The 18,939-nt window shown below is 37.3% G+C and overlaps 1 long non-coding RNA gene across 2 annotated transcripts in view; it reads right to left on the bottom strand.

Annotated features, from left to right (window-relative positions):
• LOC135578560 (uncharacterized) overlaps positions 1-18,939 on the bottom strand; it is a 60,954-nt gene that overhangs the window by 23,925 nt on the left and 18,090 nt on the right. Inside the window, exon 3 of one of the 2 annotated variants that reach the window (XR_010470337.1) lies at positions 10,301-12,368. The exons of the other annotated variant lie outside the window; for it this stretch is intronic. This is a non-coding gene — a long non-coding RNA (uncharacterized LOC135578560). Of the gene's footprint in view, positions 1-10,300; positions 12,369-18,939 lie in introns of those variants that run through there. 2 annotated transcript variants of the gene reach the window in all.

Raw genomic sequence — 18,939 nt, 5'->3', positions numbered from 1 at the left:
GTGTACTATCAGCAAGTTTGCTGATGACACTAAGCTGGGAGGAGTGGCTGACACGCCAGAAGGCTGTGCTGCCATCCAGCGGGACCTGGACAGGCTGGAGAGTTGGGCGGGGAATAACCTAATGAAATTTAACAAGGGGAAGTGTAGAGTCCTGCATCTGGGCAGGAACAACCCCAGGTTCCAGTATAGGTTGGGAAATTACAGATTAGAGAGCAGTGTAGGGGAAAGGGACCTGGGGGTCCTGGTGGACAACAGGATGACCATGAGCCAGCACTGTGCCCTTGTGGCCAGGAAGGCCAATGGCATCCTGGGGTGTATTAGAAGGGGGGTGGCTAGTAGATCGAGAGAGGTCCTCCTTCCCCTCTACTCCGCCCTGGTGAGACCACATCTGGAATATTGTGTCCAGTTCTGGGCCCCTCAGTTCAAGAAGGACAGGGAACTGCTGGAGAGGGTCCAGCGTAGGGCAACGAAGATGATTAAGGGAGTGGAGCACCTCCCTTATGAAGAAAGACTGAGGGAGCTGGGTCTCTTTAGTTTGGAGAAGAGGAGACTAAGGGGGGACCTCATTAATGTTTATAAATATATAAAGGGTGAGTGCCATGAGGATGGAGCCAGACTCTTCTCGGTGGCAAACAATGATAGGACAAGGGGTAATGGGATCAAGCTGGAACACAAGAGGTTCCGCTTAAATTTGAGAAAAAACTTCTTCTCAGTGAGGGTGACAGAGCACTGGAACAGGCTGCCCAGGGAGGTTGTGGAGTCTCCTTCCCTGGAGACATTCAAAACCCGCCTGGACATGTTCCTGTGCGACCTCACCTAGGTGTTCCTGCTCCAGCAGGGGGATTGGACTAGATGATCTTTTGAGGTCCCTTCCAATCCCAAACATACTGTGTAACATGACCTACAAGTATAAACCCAGAAGGATTAATATTGATAGTTGGAAAGATGAACCCATTTTCAAAAATAAGCACATGTGATTCATTAACATGAGGGGGTCACCATAAGGGTTGACTAAAGTTTACAGTTTAAAAGGTCTTAAAAAAAAAAAATAAAAAAAATCTTTATACATATAAAAAATGCTATGTGGTGCATTGAGGAGTTCATACTATTTATCAGTGCCATAACCAACACTTTTAGACCTAGAGCTTTCTCCCTCTTTGCTCCATCTTGACAACTTGTTAGGTAGATTATCCAGCTTTATATTGATTCTTTGTTGGGCATACAAAATACTTTCCTTCACTGTGTTCTCCAACCCCCATACCCCCAACCTCCCTCACAGCCTACACTGGCATTTATGCCTATAAATTAGGTGAAAGTAGGCTTCTAAAACTATCCTAGTTTTAACTAATTTCAGATTACAGTATGAGTCATCTGAATCTAATCTAAACTTCTTTGGGTTCAGTAACTATGCAAGAAAACAAAACTTCTTGGCATGATCCCACTGAAACAAAAACAACCTGAGCATCTCTACCACATTATAAGTGCCTCAATTACAGTAGATGGTGGCTTTGTTTGTCATGTGGAAGATAAATAAAATGTGTTAAGCTTAATTGCATTAGAAAATGTGAAGAACCTGTGTAGATGAGAAAAACTTGTCTTGATAGAACAACATGCAATAGTCAACTCTTTGTGCTAAACCTGAGGATTCTTAAGACAATACCTATGATTTTAGGCGTTTCAACTCCTGTAACCTGTGTTTCTCAATTTTTCCCTAAATCTTTGATTAATGTGTTGGTTTTTTGTTCTGTTGTGGGTTTTTTGTGTTTTTTTTTGTTTGTTTTTTGTTTTTTTTTTTGCAAAGAAGCATTAAGCCTTCACTATGAGGAAAAAGAAAACTAAAGAAGTAAAATCTCAGCAGTTCACGACATAATGAAGTAGAAAACACTATAAATATTAAGAGCAAATAAAACATGACTGCCATGACTGCAGCTTACTTTTATGCTGCATTGTCATAGTTATACTTCCTCTGGGAAGAGTTACGGCTAAATCTTTGCATTTATGAAAACATAGAATGAGACACAAAATTACCATTACATATTATACTGATATGCTAGAGCTCTTACAATCCATGCTTGAGGTATTTGACTCTTATTCTAGCATTAAGAATCAGAAAAAAACAGATATTTTTAATACATGCATTTAGAGTTTTCCCCAAATTTTGAAACACATGCTACACATTTTACAGTAAATTTGATGCTAAAGGTTACCCTGTAACTCTCAAATATCTAAGCACATATCCACATTAGACAAAGTACGAAGCACCCAAGTTCTGTGATCTCATGAGTTGCCTGCTTGGCTTGTCTACATCTGTGACTGAGAAGGCACTTCCAGGCAACAACTAGTATTTAAGAATAATGCAATCCCCATACATAAACACCAACTAAAAGAAATCTGAACTAAAGATTTTTTTTCCCCAACTATTAATATGTTATTGTAGTAAAACTTAACAAAAAGAAAATATATGTAAGAGTTTGAAGAGCAGATTCATCTTCTTATACAAAGTAAAAATGATACATCTTACACAGGGAAAAAAAGATACTGGCCTTAGAGATCTAGATTCATTATAAGATTTATTTTATTATTATTATAACATTGTTTGGGTTTCTGTTGAAATAATTCTTGTGGTTTTAATGACACTCCAAAATCTCCATCATGTAATTCCTAGCAGAAAGACAATTTAGACACAGAAGCCTGAGGATCTCACCCTTTCTTATATTTCATGTACACCAGAAAATGGAAAAGCCTTGTAACGAGGTTAATTTCTCTAACTGAAAAACTGTTCATGTTAATATATACTTAAATTAATGCAGAAATATTACAAATCATAAAAAATGGCCTAATTAGAAATGTCTATTATTGTCACTATTCTTGTTGCAGATTGTCCTATCACCATTTTCTCTCCAAATCTGATAGCAGTACTAGAAACTTACTCAACAAGTTTGAAAAGTTGGCAGCTGTACTGTGATATTGGATTCACCAGGTGAGATCAAATAATAAGATACCAGTTTAAAATGCTGAAGCATTCCCTGAAAAGGCTTTCATTTAAGATATTAATTGTCATCATTTTTGTACTTCATTAACTCTATAATTCAACAGGGAATAACTTCTTTCGCTGCACCAGGTTTCCAGCATCATTTGTTGTGTCTTGATGAGATCTTGTTTACCTCAGAAGTTAAACCTGAATAGTAATCTTCTTTTATGAAGGACTACTAAATATAGTTATAAAAACATAAATATTTGCCTTTTACACCTTAAAAGCTGTAAATTCCAATATTTAAACTTTGTTCAGTCATACCTCTTTAATTAGTCAGTTAAGAAAGCCATTTATTCAGCCAAGTTATTTTTGAACACTAAAAACTTGAAATAATTAAAGTTACGGTAGTTCAGAGACAAAGATAAGGCTGACACTGGGGAAATTTTTCATCAAAAGGAGATTAAATCATGTACTACATTCATAGCTTGCTTATGCTGTTACAGCTAGCTAAGTGATTATTTAAATCTGAATTTTGAATATCCACATCTAAGTAAACACCAGATATTGATGACAGAGAACTACCTGCCATACCCTAGTCCTAGTGGAGTCAAAATCTTTGAGTCTCAGACTTCTAAACATTCTTCAGAAATCAAATAACTCAAATGTTATACCAATAAAATCTGGCTGTATAACTCCCTTGAAATTCCAACCACAACTGACTATGCTGAGAACTGCAACACTGTTGAAATGACTTATTGCAAGAACACATGTGCTGTTTCCCTGACTTTCAAGAATAGGATAGAGATTGTGACTATCTATATCCACTACAACAGACTTCTTCAGGCTACTTATAACAGGGGAATATTATGATAAAAAATAATCTGAAACTGTCATAGGTATATACTTACATTCTTCTCCAAGAGATTCCTGGACTCTGAGTTCACATGGCTCAGAATTGTGTCACTGGCATGAAATAATCCAGAGTACTGTCGGGACTTCCAGGAAAGAAAAGTGGCTAGGTGACAGAGTAATACTAATTTATTACCTGCAGTAGTGTAACATTCTGCAAACTCTGTTCAAAACTGAAATCCCAGTGTGCTAGCTGTCTTATGTTCCTCCCTCACATCATCTGTAAGAGAACCTTAATCATTAGACAAGCTGGGCTAAAATTTGAGAATGTCCTCAAGTGCAGAATATCCATGGGTCTCTCAACATATCCCCTTCAAAGCAGCTGCAACTATTGGGGATATTTATGCCACTCACTATTAAGTAAACATATAGTGAAATCAAAAACGTATTTTACTGGCTAGTGTCTCATACTCCTCCCATGAAAGAGGAGGACAACAGAAAGACTCCCCCAGAATAATTAAAAATATCCCACCAGGAGTACAAAGGAAATGCAGTGAGAGATTAATTATATTAACCAATTGAATTTGGTCCCCCTCCCCCCCCCCCAAAAAAACCAAACCAACCCAACCCAAACAACTCTTTCCGGTCTTTAAGGTAGAGGAACTCCTCAGACTAATGACAGAGCTCTGGGAGGACATGAGTAGGTTGAGCAATATCAGGGAATCTAAGAGACAGAAACCCCTGGAATCACACCCTGCCTTTCCTGAGACAGACCCCACAGCCAGACAGGACACATGACATGAAGGATTCTCTAACCTCTCTCCACATGGCTGAACACAATGACTTAAGGGGCAGTGGGAAACAGTGAAAAGTTCCTGCCCAGTGCAGGAGGTGTTTCTCCTTTGTGACTTCCCAAGTGCCTTCATACCACAGGAACAAGTCTCTGCAAGTGGAACCAAACAATGATGAGAACAAAGGTTCATCTAGGTTGGTGTCACCAAGGTTAAGTCAGCCTGCAGCCTGCATTAAAACCAGTTCCATAAAGAAAATAGACAGGTCACAGTTATAGGAGGGGGACAGAAAGCCCAATATGCTGGTCTGACCCACTTCTTAAGGGACGTTTGCTGCCTCCCTGGGGCCTACTTTAAAGATATGAAGCAAAAACTTCCTATACTGGTACAACCCTTGGATTATTATCCATTATTGATTTTTCAGGTGGGCAGCAATGAAGTTGCAACAAGAAGTCTGAAGGCAGTCACAAGAGAGACTTCAGGAACATGGGACAACTGGTTAAGGGATCAGAAGCTTAAACAGTTTCCACCTCTGTCCTTTCAGCTGCAGAGAATGATGAGGAAAGAAACAGGAAGAGCCAGAAGAAGATCAATACCAGTAAAATTTTGAGGTTTTGATCATGACTTGGACTAAAAGACATCAGATCTGCTGGCAACAGATGGGGTACACCAGTCTTGAAGAAAGGGAAGGATCTTTCTGCAGGACTTAGTAGGGCTCACTGAAAGAGCTTTAAGCTAGATTTGAAGGGGGAAAGGGTGAAAGAGATAAATCTGGAGGTGGCATGCCAATGTTTTTTGGATGTTGTCCTAGAAAGGTCCTTCAGTCTGCCATCTCAGTGGAAGTAAGGGATAGAGATCTATGCAGCAGAAAAAAACCAAGAGTTATTGATGTGTTAGAAACTATGAAAGTGGTTGAGAATAGCCACATAGGAATTAGGGCTTCTCAAACAAAAAAGGTGGCAGGATCAATAGTCTGAAGCACAACTGAATCAACTGAAGCACAACTACACTAATGCAAACATCATGGGCAACAAACGCAAGGAGGTGGAAGCCATTGTGCAGCTGGAAGACTATGACATAATTGTCATCATGGAAACATGATGGGAGGACTCACACAAGTGGAGTGCTGCAATGGATGGCTATAAAGTCCTCAGAAGGCAAGGAAGGAAAGGTGATGGGGCATTTTGACTGTCTAGAGCTTGACAGTGGTGATGAAAGGGTCATGTGTTCATGGGTAAGAATGAGGGGAACGGCCAACAAGGTAGATATCATGGTGGAAGTCTGTTAAAGACCACCAAAAAATTCGAAGAGGCAGAGGAAATATTCTATAAACAGCTGGCGGAAGTCTCACAATCACTAGCCCTTGTTCTCATGGGGGACTTCAGCTTACAGAGAGAAAACAGTCTAGGAATTGCCTGGAGTGTGTGAAAGAATTTTCTGACACAGCTGATGAGTAAGCCAGTTAGGGGAAGTCACCCAGCTGGACCTGTCATTTGCAAACAGAGAAAGTCTTGTCAGTGATATGATAGCTGAAGGCCATATTTGGCATAGTGATCATGAAGTGATTGAGTTTTCAGTTTTCAGGGGTTTAGCAGAACTGTCACCTTGGACTTCTGAAAGGAAGACTCAAGCCTTTTTAAGAGGCTGCTTGACAGAGTCCCTCGGGATGCAGTCCTAAAGCACAAAGGAGTCCAGAAAGACTGAATATTTCTCAAGAAGGAAATTTAGAAGTGGAGGAACAAGCCATCCCCATGTGCTGAAAGATGAGCCAACAGGAAAGACAACCAACCTGGGTGAACAGAGAGCTTTGGCTGGAATTCAAGAAAAAAAATTTGAAATGAGTTTGTGACCTTTGAAAGAAGGGACAGGCAACTGAGGAGGACTTCAAGGATGTCATGAAATTATGCAGTGAGAAAATTAGGACCAAACTCCAACCAGAAATTAATCCAGCTAGTGTTGTAAAATACAATTAAAAATGTTTCTATATGTATATTAGCAACAAAAGGAGGGTTAAGTAGAATCTACATCCTTCAGTGGATGAGGGGTGAAACATATTGAAAAAGTATGGAAAAAAAGTCTGAGGTACTTAATACATTCTTTGCCTCAGTATTTAGGAGTAAGACCAGTTTTCTCTGGGTATTCAGGCCCCTGAGCTGGAAGATAGGGACAGGGAGTAAAACGAAGCCCCAGTAATCAAAGGGAAAATAGTTAGTGGAGTTCTCACCAAACCACTTTCCATCATTTATCAGCAGTCCTGGTTAATTGGGAAGGTCACAAGTGACTGGAGGTTAGCAAATGTGACACCCATCTACAAGAAAAGCCAGAAAGAAGATCCAGGGAACTGACCTCAGTGCCAGGGAAGGTTATGGAGCAGATTATTTTGATCATCACAGAGCAAGTACAGGATAACCAGGTGAACAGGCTCAGTAGCATTGGTTTATGAAAGACAGATCTTGCTCAACCAACCTGGTCTCCTATGACAAGGTGAACCACATAGTCAGTGAAGGAAAGACTTATGTTGCCTACCTAGACTTTATTAAAGCCTTGGACACCATTTTACACAGTACCTTCCTGGAGAAACTGGCAGCTCATGGCTTGTTCTTTGGGTAAAAAGACTAGCTAGATGGTCAGGGCCAAAGCACTCCTTTGTGATAAGGGAATCAAATCTAGTTGGCAGCAGGTCACAAGTGTTGTTTTCCAGAGATCAATATCGGGGTCAGTTCTGTTTAATGTCTTTATCAGTCATTTGGACAAGGGGAACTGAGTGGACCTTCAGTAATTTTTCATACAACACCAAACTGGGTGGGAGTGTAGATCTGCTGGAGAGCAGGAAGGCTCTACAGAGGGATCTGGACCAGCTGGAGCAATGGGTTGAGGTCAGTTGTATGAGGTTCAAAAAGTGCCAGGTCCTGCCCTTGGGTCACAACAATGCCATGCAATGCTACAGGCTCAGGGAAGAGTGACTGAAAAACTGCCTGGGAGAAAAGCATCTGGGAGTGTTGGTTGACAGACAGCTGAATACGAGCCAGCAGTGTGCCCAGGTGGCCAAAAAGGCCAACAGAACCCTGGCTTGTATCAGAAATATTGTGGCCAGCAGGACTAGAGATGTGGCAATGCTACTGTACTCAGCACTGGTGAGGCAGCACCTTGAATACTGGGTTCAGTTTGGGGCCCCTCACTACAGGAAAGACATTCAGATGCTGGAGCAAGTTCAGAGAAGGGCAACAAAGCAGGTGAAGGGTCTGGAGCACAAGTCTGATGAAGAGCAGCTGAGGGAACAGGGGGTGTTTATCCCGGAGAAAAGGAGACTGAGGGGAGACCTTATCACTCTCCACAACTACCTGAAAGGAGGTTGTAGTGAGGCGTGTCAGTCTCTTTTCCCCAAGTATAAATGGATAGAACAAGAGGAAAAGGCCTTAGATTTCACCAGGGGAGGTTTAGATTGGATACTAGGAAAAATTTCTTCACTGAAGTGGCTGTCAAGCATTGGAAACTGGCTGCCCATTGAAGTGGTTGAGTCACCTTCCCCGAAGGGTTTTTAAAAGATGTATAGATGTGGTGCTTAGGGACACTGTTCAGTGGTGGAGTCAGAGTAACACAGGTAAATAATATTTGTCATTGTTTCAAAATTCTAGGAAGCAAGATCTCCCTAGATTTTTTTCTCCTATTCAAGTCAGAACAGCTAGAAAAATATGTTTTATCCATTGTTACTGTGCAAGCCTAAGATTATAACTAGATTTTTATCAGTAACAATTTTTCCAACAGCAAACTGGTGTGAGGTAGTGCACTCAGTATCAAAAAGAGCTTCAGATTTTCCTACCAATAACACTGTCTCTTCACCCTTACCATACATTTTTTTACATAAAGCTGAAATTGTTTCAACTTTCCAGAGCCTTGCAATGGTTGGCTATATATGACAATCAGTGTTGTAACTATTTGCGCCTGTAAATAAACTAAAAGTTATAGATTACTTTGAAATAGAGTTTTGTTAATTAGTGTAATATCTTCAAAATTCTCATGTAAATAAGGAAATAAAACCCAATATACAAACTGAAACCAGGCTCAGATCTGTGGTGTTTATTTTATTTGAATTTCAAATCCATGCCAAGTTCTTTGGTTAGGGGTAAGAAAAGATTTTAATGTATATTATCTGTTAGAAGCTTAAACAGAATAGTAAACTGTGTGCTTATGTGTTCAAAAGCACAGAGCTAGGTAGATCCAGCTGCCATTAGTTAGGTTTGAAGATAAGTTGTCTTTCAAATAAACAACAACAACAAACATTTAATTTGCCTGATAAAACAGTAACTAACAACTTCTTTTGAAAGAACTGACATAGCCTAACATGGCATTTAATGACTGAAAGTGTTTGAAACTCACACAAGGTAGTTAATAATTTTAAGAAGTAATTAACAACAGAAAGGAAGTGTCTAAGCGGGACTAGCATAAGGATTATCAACCATCTGAGGTTAATTAGCAGGTATTAGCACCTACTATTTTTTTTACATAATCTCCCAAGAAATGATCAGGACCTTAGCTTATATTAATCTTGCAATTAATTAAGCAATAGAGATTCATTTTTCAGCCTTGTTACAAAAGTCAAATCTTGCTGCGGTTTGATAATAACAATGTTCTCTACTATCAGGAAGCAAATAAATCTCCACAAGAACATATAATCCTGTATTGTACTGAGTACACTGTGCTAGCTGCACAGCATCTGCAATCAGCAACATTTTTATTGATTTCAGCATATTTGTAGTGTCAGGTCCTATAATCAGTGAAAGCCCATGAAAAAGTAACTGTGACATACACCCAAGTCTTCCCCAGCCAGCTGAAGAGAGATATAAACCTTCCAGAACTTGATATTACTATTAACATTATACAGTGAGGATGTTTCAGTTTCTCAAAAAAATAGGATTATTATGAATACTTTTTTTTTTTTTTTGGCTGTCACACAAACTTACCTATATCTGCAAACTCTTGTCCTTGATTTATTTAAGTCATGATTCCTTATTTAAGCAGACTTTCTAAACTAAGCTGATTCTGGCAGCAGATAACAGTAAACATGATTGAGGATATGTCATAAGATTAGTAGAAAATTAAAAAAAAAAATAAAAAATATGAGGGCTCAGTTGTCTGGCTAGTGAAAAAAAAATCTATCATTCTATCATTTAACAAATTTCAGAAGTATGGAAGAAATATAGAATACTCTGAGACAGTCTGCTAGTAAAATAGTTTTGAAGATTTGCTTTGATTTTTTTTTGTTCAAAAACAAACGAGCAACACAACACACACCAAACAGAATGTGTGCATGAGTAGTGTAGCAATGGTAAAATTCCCAGTAGAACAGAAGTGCTGTATCCCCTGAGAGCAAGGGTTGGCAAATTTAGAACAACTGACTGTCCTTCTATTTCTTCCTGCACATTGTACCACCACCTCATTGCACATTGTCACAGGATATCAGAATAAAGCCATGATTGCTACTAGAGTCCAAAGAAGTGAATACTGAAAAAGGACAAACTATTCTTATTAATTCAAAGCATATTAGCAGAGCTCTAATCTCTGATGATTTAGGCTGCCTTCACCACATCTTATCTAACTGCAACTACAACCTCTTTTGTCCTTTGTTGAGCACTATTGAAGTCTGTCATCAGCGAATGAATCCTAAGTTCAGAGATAAAATTCTTGTGTTTTTATGCATTCTGTGTATGATTGTGTTAGATTTCACTAGGACAAAAGGAAGATGATTGTCAGGAAGAAGGGAAATGGTCCACTTTTGAAAATGAAAAAACTAGAAGTGGATTGTACTGATTGTGTTCTAAAATATAGCCCACACTTCAAATCCTATATTTATGCACTTAAAAAAAAAAAAAAGAGTAAATATATTTAAACAGGTTACTAGTAAATTAATAAAATAATAAACCAAATTCAATTATTATTCAGCAGTTATCTTATTTGTAGTACTGTCCTTGCAACTCTGAAGTTCAGGTACACAGTGCAGTATTTTACTGCATGACAGAAAGCCTTCAGCATTATTAGAAATTAATATTAAGCTTTCCCCTCAGATCCTTTTGAGACAGCCCTCCATCAGGCTCCTACCACTCAAATAGGTACAGTATGTGGTGGGGGTGAACTGTGTACTAGTGACATGTTGTACTTCACAAAATATTTGAGGACTGTAATTTTTAAATTCATCACAGCTTTAAATCAGAAGATATTTTTTAAGTAGCTTTAAAAACCATTCGGATTAACCTACAATCAAAAAAAAATGCAAATAAAAGCAGTTAAAAAGAAACAGAAAACAACTATAAATTCTTATGAAAGACAAGTAAGAGTCTATGCATAACATCCTTGCAATTAATATGTCATTAAACATCCTCACTCCTGTCCCTTTTCCTTCTCTATCCAATGTCCATGATCAGAATAAGAGTGTGGGCTTTGGGTTTACTTGACAGTATAGATGATAATTATTTTGGAGACTACATATAAGGCAAAAAAACAATTAGAAACCTGCTCTTAGAGACCTTCAAGATATTCACATAGCAAAAGTGCAAAGGATTTCCCTTCTCAGATCTCTTGGGGATGGCAATGGCTGTGATGTTAGTTGTAGAGCTGGGCTTTCCCTTGAATTCCTCTACCTACCATATTAAATCTTCCATCCTGAAACAGTTTTTCCTTCCACCTGTACAGTCTCTTCACCTACTTAATTAAGAGAGGGCTTTAGTTATGAAAAAGGCTTCGTAGGGTTGACAATCTGCTCCTGGATTGAACCAACAAAACTCTCCTCCTTTTGGTGGTTCCTTGGAACACATTAGGAAGAATGCATGTTACACTGGAACATATATGCTGTATCAATTGGGACATTAAAAATGATGAAATCATCTTAGGTTATTATTATTAGTTCATTACCAGAGAAAAATAGGTGGTGTGTAAATGAATTTGGGGTAACACATCTGTAGCTTCTGTTTTAGGCATAGAATATCAATAAGTTACTTTCTTTTAGTAAACAACACGGACAATTAATTTTGTCACAGAAAATTTCAAGTAGAGAGTTGAACTAGAAAAGAGTAAGTTTATTTGCTTCAGTAACTTCCAAGTGTAATAGTGTTTATGCATTGAGTTTATTTCAAGATAGCAGCAGCATGCCTCAAAACCTTTATTACTAGCACTTAAGTGTTTCTATTCTTAAAATTCCTTTTTCAGGCTAGGCAAGTTTTCCAAATCTAATTGAAAGTTTTTTGCTGGAAGGTAATTTCTGAAAGCTCCAAAAGGCTAGTAAAAACAATGCATGTTTGAAATTATATCTCAGTTCACAATACTTTTAGAAAAATAAACTAGGACTCCTAATGGAAAAGGATGCTTGTTGATGCAAAATGCTACTTAGCCCTAGAAATAGCATTGGTTTCAAAATCGCTAGTAATTGGTAGGTGCTCATACCTGCTTCAGAACAACAGAACAAGAGGTGGTCTCATAGAAAAATTCGATTTAATAAGACTTACTTATATTTCAACAAAAATGAGGAAATTTATTCAATAACATCTATTTTATGACCTATGCATTTGAAATATAGTACAAAATACACAAGACACAACACTGAATATTCAAGCAATTCATCCATGTTGTATGAAAGTTGAATTACCAAGAAGACAATTTCATTGTTGACTTTACATTTAATTCTGTGGTACTTAGGACTTGATCTCCAAAGGAATTTCAGTTGAAAAGTCATTTGTTGAAAAAGGATGATACAGTCTCTTGATCTGAAATATATTGGTAATAGATAATGAAAAGGCTAACAATGACCCATAGTTTCACATTTTTCAGTGTCTTGCAAGTCATTAATACACAACAAATACATTGGTAAGTGTAGAGAAAGGGAGGAACTTTTGTCTAATAAGAGTTAGTGTCACCATTGGTCTTATATACAGAGATCAGAGCTTTCTATCAGGTGCTTAATAAAGCATCTGACACAGAGCTAGGGCTCCTACATATGTATACTTGGAATTTCATGTCTAGCCAGAGGGTAGTGCTAACAAGTGATAATTTCTCACCTGCAATTGTTAGTTTGCATTTTTAACATTCGCAAAGCAACATTGGTTTAATATAAGCTGATAAGATAAAATATAACATTATATGTATACAATTTTTATGTTTTCCTTTTCTAAAATTATTTTTGAACTAGACAAACATTAAAGGCAGGCTTTTCAGAACACAGACTTTGTTAATCCCTGCAATAAGGGGGTTGCAATCATCCACTAAATCACCCATGGATAATGACAAATTTGTATGCATTAGTTTGGAATAACATTGCAATTTCTATTTAATTTTTGGGTGCAGTTTAATGACTTGTAACAAGGAAAGGGAATAGATGCCTGATTCTCTGAAGATCTTGGTTTAAATGCCTACCCAGCTAGCTATTGATATGTATCTATATATGTATCTATATATCTATATATGTATCTATATATCTATTATGTATCTATACTTGTGCTTCAGTCCTCCAGTTCATAACGATTATTGCTCTTCCTTACTCCTAAACTTTTGTTTATTAATTACAAGCCTCTTAGGGACACAGCAGTTCCTGACCACATGTTACTGGTGGGTTGGTTTTGGTTTGTTTTTTTGTCAACCCTCCCTCCTCCCCTCCCTGCCCCCCCGCATGTTTACAGTACAAATCAAAGTGGAGACTGTGGGGAAGAGGAGTGGAGGGAGAGAAAAAAAAATAATCCATGCACAATACCACACCCACCACACAGAGAACCTTTCCCACATTTAAAATGTCTTGTTAACTAGAAGCACAAGCAACAAAATGAGAAGCAACAGGTACCGATTAGTTTACAGGGACATATCTGGAGTGTTATATACAGAGCAACAAGAAGGCAGGTAGGATATACATATCACAGATGTAATAACAAAATAACAGTAAGTGAAAACAAATAAAAAAGTTGAAGTGAACCAATGATTATATTTCGTAGTCCTCCTTATGAAGCACCAGTTGTGAGACAGTATTGCATTCAAGCACTTGAATAATTTCAGAAGTGGAATCAGGGATGAAGAGGTAAGAAGGAATAATTTATAAGAGAAACACTTCCAGAGATGCAGGATTATGTCCTTGCTTTTCTGTTCCAAGTAAATAAATTGTGTGATGCTTAATCTCTTCTTCCTTGACTGAGAAATTAGTTCCAAAACACCAGGAACACCAGGATCACCATCTTACATTTACTTCGTAAATGAAGCTGAAGTCACTACCTCTAGTACAGGTTTTCCCAATGCTTCTAGGGTTACAAAGAAAAACTTTGTTTTGACAGTGATTCCCCCACACTTGAGACCTTCAGTGTGGTTGAACTGCCAAACAATAAAAGCAGAAGAACAATTCTGAAGCCCTACACCAGTTAAAAAAAAATAATCTGACATTAGTGCCAAATTATAATTTAATACTTTCCCTTGAGAATCTCCAGATATTAGACGTTTTGGAGCAAAGCTACAGAAGCTTGTCAATAGAAAGAAGTTTCATAATGTCAGGGAGATTTATTTTCTCCTTCGTAAGAAAACAGAATAATTCGCTGAAAACTACCATTTCCCAGTGCTCTGGACTAGTGTGCAAGGACAGAAGTTCCCAAAGCACTATGTCAACAGGAAGATGCTCACTGGTTCTCCAGAGTATCTTTCAGAGGTGCAGATGTCTACATATATATATATATACACACACATATATATATATATTTTTTTTTTTTTTTTTCTTTTTAAACCTGCACACTGGCAAGAGGCAGGATGATGACACTTTGTCTCCTGCTGCTGTCCTTCCTGAAGAATAAAACAAAGCTGAGCTCATAGCCTGGAGACCATTGCCATGGAGAATAAGATGCAGGGGAGCAAGAGATGAAAGAACAAAACAGGATCCAAAACTGGCCTTCAAATGTCACTACAGTGAAAGAAATGTGGTAAGTACTAGGTCTAACAATGACAAGATGACCCAGACGTACTTTTTTCTGTCACAGTTCGTTGTCCACAATACCAGTCACTAGTAAAACCATTCAGGAAACAACCTACCCATGCCACCTTTATAAATGGAAAGTTATTTTTAACTCAACTGTCTTAGTCTCTCAATTTGCATACCATGAATGAATAGCAAATCTAAAAATGTTTTTAAAATTGTTTGAGGTAGAAATATGGTTCCATTTTAGTAACATCAAAAAGTTTGCATTTTTCAGTCTATGTATTCACCCTATGTTCATAGTCTGTAGATCTCTTGCAGTACAAAACTGTATTTTAATTTTTTGGCCATCTAGAAAGTTTCCACAGAAAGGCAGAAAATACTCTGTTTCTAAAGCCAGGTCAGTACATCTGTCTTTGAAGCCTGGTGTGTACAGGTATGTTGCATACGTAATTTCTGTCCAGAAAATGTCAGTAAGAAGTCACCAGTTATTATAAAGCATAAATATCTATTAAAACTCAAAATTATGTCTTGACATTTATACATACACTTTTTAAAAAATGTAAACACATTACACAGTTATCTTGGAACAACAGAAGCTGAACTTAGAAGCAAAAACACCCCACATCTATGAAATACATAATTCTGTGAAAAAGACAACCTGAGCATTTACAGAGCTGTTTTATCATATTTTATTGAAAAAATATTCAGGATATTGATCTTTACTAGAATATCTTTGTTGCCTGCAAAAAACCCACAAGTGTTCTTCCTTCAAAAAGGGTAAAAGGAGTGAGATTAGTTCAATTACAACATGCTTATAATTAGTTTTTGTTTACTTAATATGATCCTGAAGCCAGAGAATAAGTTAATTAGAACTGTTTCTGAATGATGACAGGTCCTCACACATTGCTTGGAATATACAGTTCCTGCTACAAATAAGGACATTGGACCTGCAAGTTAAAGGTTTATAAAAGTAGAGAAAGATACAGGCTATAAAATTCACAGAAACCAAGATTATCTTCAGAATCAAAGGAATTCTGAGAAAGCAGAAATACCTGCACAATAAGGCACCACTCAATACCTGTCAGTGGCAGAATCAGAGCTTCCATTAATTTAAGACAGCAGAGGTTGTAATTGGTCGATATGAGCTATCAAATCAGATTCTTTGGAAATGTAATATTTGTTTCCTTCACCTCTTATATTGCAAATACATTTTTAACCTTTAATGGACTACAGATTCTAGAAAGATTTGTGTTTCTGGTACACAGTACTGGGGTACAGTTCAAAGCAGTACTAAATCAAACGAACAAATACAGCAATACCCATGTATAGTGAAGAGTAACTGAACCTGGCTCAACACAGTCAGAATGCTTGAAGAGCAAGAGATCAGTTAGATCACCTGGACTGATAATACTATATGCCTACTGACACACACCGTCTTCTGCTTTAAAAACTCATTTATCTTCTACAAATTGCAGCTAAATTCCTCAAATCAGCAGGATAGACACTCTGTGTTACTGGCAGAGACCAATTTCCAGATAAAGATGAGTGCCTGGAGTTATAGCCCACAAAAACCTTTAAACCTTGTCAAGAGAACTGTTTAACAGTGTGTGAAGGATAGAGATGGGTTGACCAAATGAATTGCTATCATATCATATATGAACGTTCGTCCCAATTTCATGGTCAAAGAGAAAAAATATTGGGGGGGGAACCCAACAACAACAACAAAAAGAAACAACCAAAAAAACTAACAACCCTGCCTTCACCAGTGGGGAATTTCCAAAGAAAATTCTCCACTGTGATAGCAAGTGGTAGCCTCTCTTGTGCCTGCATTCCAAGGTGAAAAGCATGAGCAAGACTGAAGTATTATGACTGCTACCTTGTTACAGACAAGCAATATAGGAGCTTGGTACTCAAATAGCAGCCAGAGGTTATGAGCAACTAGGAAGTGAGAGAAAAGGAAGGGTGCAGGACTTAATAGCCTTGACACAAGTATAGGAAGAAGATAAGTGAAAGCTCTATTATTTAAAGCTAAAATTTGACATACTTATTTCTCATTTACCATGGAATTACAGGGTTTAAAGACATGTTGTGCTATCATTTAACTCTATTCCCTTATCTTAAGGCATCATTCTATTTGCATCATTTCCAAGATCTACTTATTGATTTGTCCTCCACTATTAGAAGCTACATCTAAGCAATTTTTTGCAGTGCTTCCCTACTTAAGCATCTTGAAAACTTTTAAAATATCCAACCTTAATATTCCTTACCATTTTATGACTTCATTGTCTTTTATCTAATCATGGTCATAGCAAAGGATTATTACAGCCCTCTTTGCAATAGTGTTTTACATATTTAAACCAGACAACATGAAGTAAATAATATTTTTCTTGTAAACCATCTTAGTAGACCTATGATCATTCTTCTTATCCCCTCTGAGCTTTCTCCAATTGTGCAGTGCAAAGGTCAGAACTGGACAGAAGCCAAGATCTTGCTAGTACTCAGTAGAGAAGGATTACTTCAAAAGGCCTTACAGACTCTATATTTGCTTATACCAGAATATAATAGTAGAATATAGTTTTTTCCAGGACAGTAGGATGTCCCTGGGTTACAGCTCAGCTAGATATTCACTACTGAGCTTCTTGGAATGGCTGCCACCCAAACATTTGTTTGATATCCTATACTCATGCATTTTTTAAACTCTGCTTTAATATATTTCCTAAAAATGTTGTGTTCTGCTTTAAAAAACAAACAAAAAACAAAACCAAAAACACACACCCCCCACTCACCCACACCCCCACCCACACCCCCAAAAAAACACAAAAACCAAAACCCAAAACCCACTGCAATTTCATGATTTTCAATTCTCAAGGGTATAGTCTCAGTTCAGTAACATTTTATTCTGTGTTCCATCACCCAGATCGCTAACAAAACTATAGAATTAAAATAAGAGAATTAAAAGTTGCGTAAGTGGTCACATCTAAATGTTTAACTCTAGACTACAGCTCTGAATAGGCTCAAAGTATCTATTTTTTTTTTTCTGTTGTTTAGTAATATTAAGCTGTCATGCATTATTAATTTGATTTTTTGGTATTTGTTAGGATTGTCAGGTTAAGACTTTACACGCCAATAACATCTGCTGTTTGGTTTTTGTTGTTTATCTTGTTGAGAGTATTCATGGCCTCATTACATCATATTCTTCAGTGGCTCTCAACAAGAGTGCAAATATCCAGTTTTCATTCTGGCACTTCACCTTTTGGCAAATTAACAAAATTTACTATAGAGAATATGGGGTGAAATTAACAGCTGAAAAGGCAAATCTACTAGTCAACACAATAAATTACCTCTCTCATGATAAACATATGCATCAGGTAAAATTAGTGACCATTGGGCAGTAACTTTTTTCTTTAATCTTATATCTTCCATACTACCATGTATTTTTTCTTTCTTACTCAGACCAACAGGGCTCCATTTTCCCCTCACCTCAGTGAACTGCACATGACAACTTTGAAAGCTAATTGAACGTAGCAACTGGAAAGTTAAATTAGTAATCTCAAAAGGTATTCGTCCCACAAAATATGAAGATCTGTGTTCCCTTCACTATTCAATATGCATTGTTTTCTTCTCTTCATTCTCCAAAACTACAGATTAAGTAGTGCTTCTTAGACTAAACAACATGAAGTAGTGACTTTGTTCTTATCTAGTTCAGAACCTTTATTTCCAGTTTGCATACTCAAGGAACTTTTGTCACCACAATGTCTAAATACTTCATAAATCTAACTTATCTCAAGACATGGAAGATTTGTTGAACTATGAATGCAAATAAGGAAAAAAAAAAAAAAATCTAAATTTTTATACGTAAATAACTTGTCACTTTTAAAAGTAAAGAGGGTCTTCCAGCTGTTCAAATGAACAGAAGAAGGGAGGTTTTTGTCACTACCTACCTGAAATGAAGGGATAGAACTCTATTGCAACTGAAATACTTCAAATTGAAATTACTTGTGTCATAAGTTATTACATAATATTTACACTGTACATTGTCAAATATTTTAATTTCATTATGTTATCTAGTAATGAGGGCACTGCTCATGCATTACTAATCAAGCCACAAAAATGTGCTGTAGCAATATGTTTATGACAATATAAAAAAATTTGTGGTAAATATTTTCTCAGAAGTCTTCCCTGAAGACACCCATAATTTCATATTCATATTCAAAAAGCTGTACCACACTGTCAGTTTTCATTTAAATGACTCAAAGATTATTTTCCTATTGGGCATCAATGACAACGTACTTTCAGGGACTAAGTCTCAACCTTTAGCATCTTAGAGCTGCAGTGTGAAAATGAGGTGAGAGTGCTGTTTCACCCACGTTCTTTTCCCTCAGTGATTGGATTGA

Source organism: Columba livia, chromosome 2 (genome assembly GCF_036013475.1).
Source record: "Columba livia isolate bColLiv1 breed racing homer chromosome 2, bColLiv1.pat.W.v2, whole genome shotgun sequence".
NCBI classification, from domain to species: domain Eukaryota; kingdom Metazoa; phylum Chordata; class Aves; order Columbiformes; family Columbidae; genus Columba; species Columba livia.
Note: the sequence above shows the minus strand (reverse complement) of the source record. Positions and strands in the feature narration are given on the sequence as shown.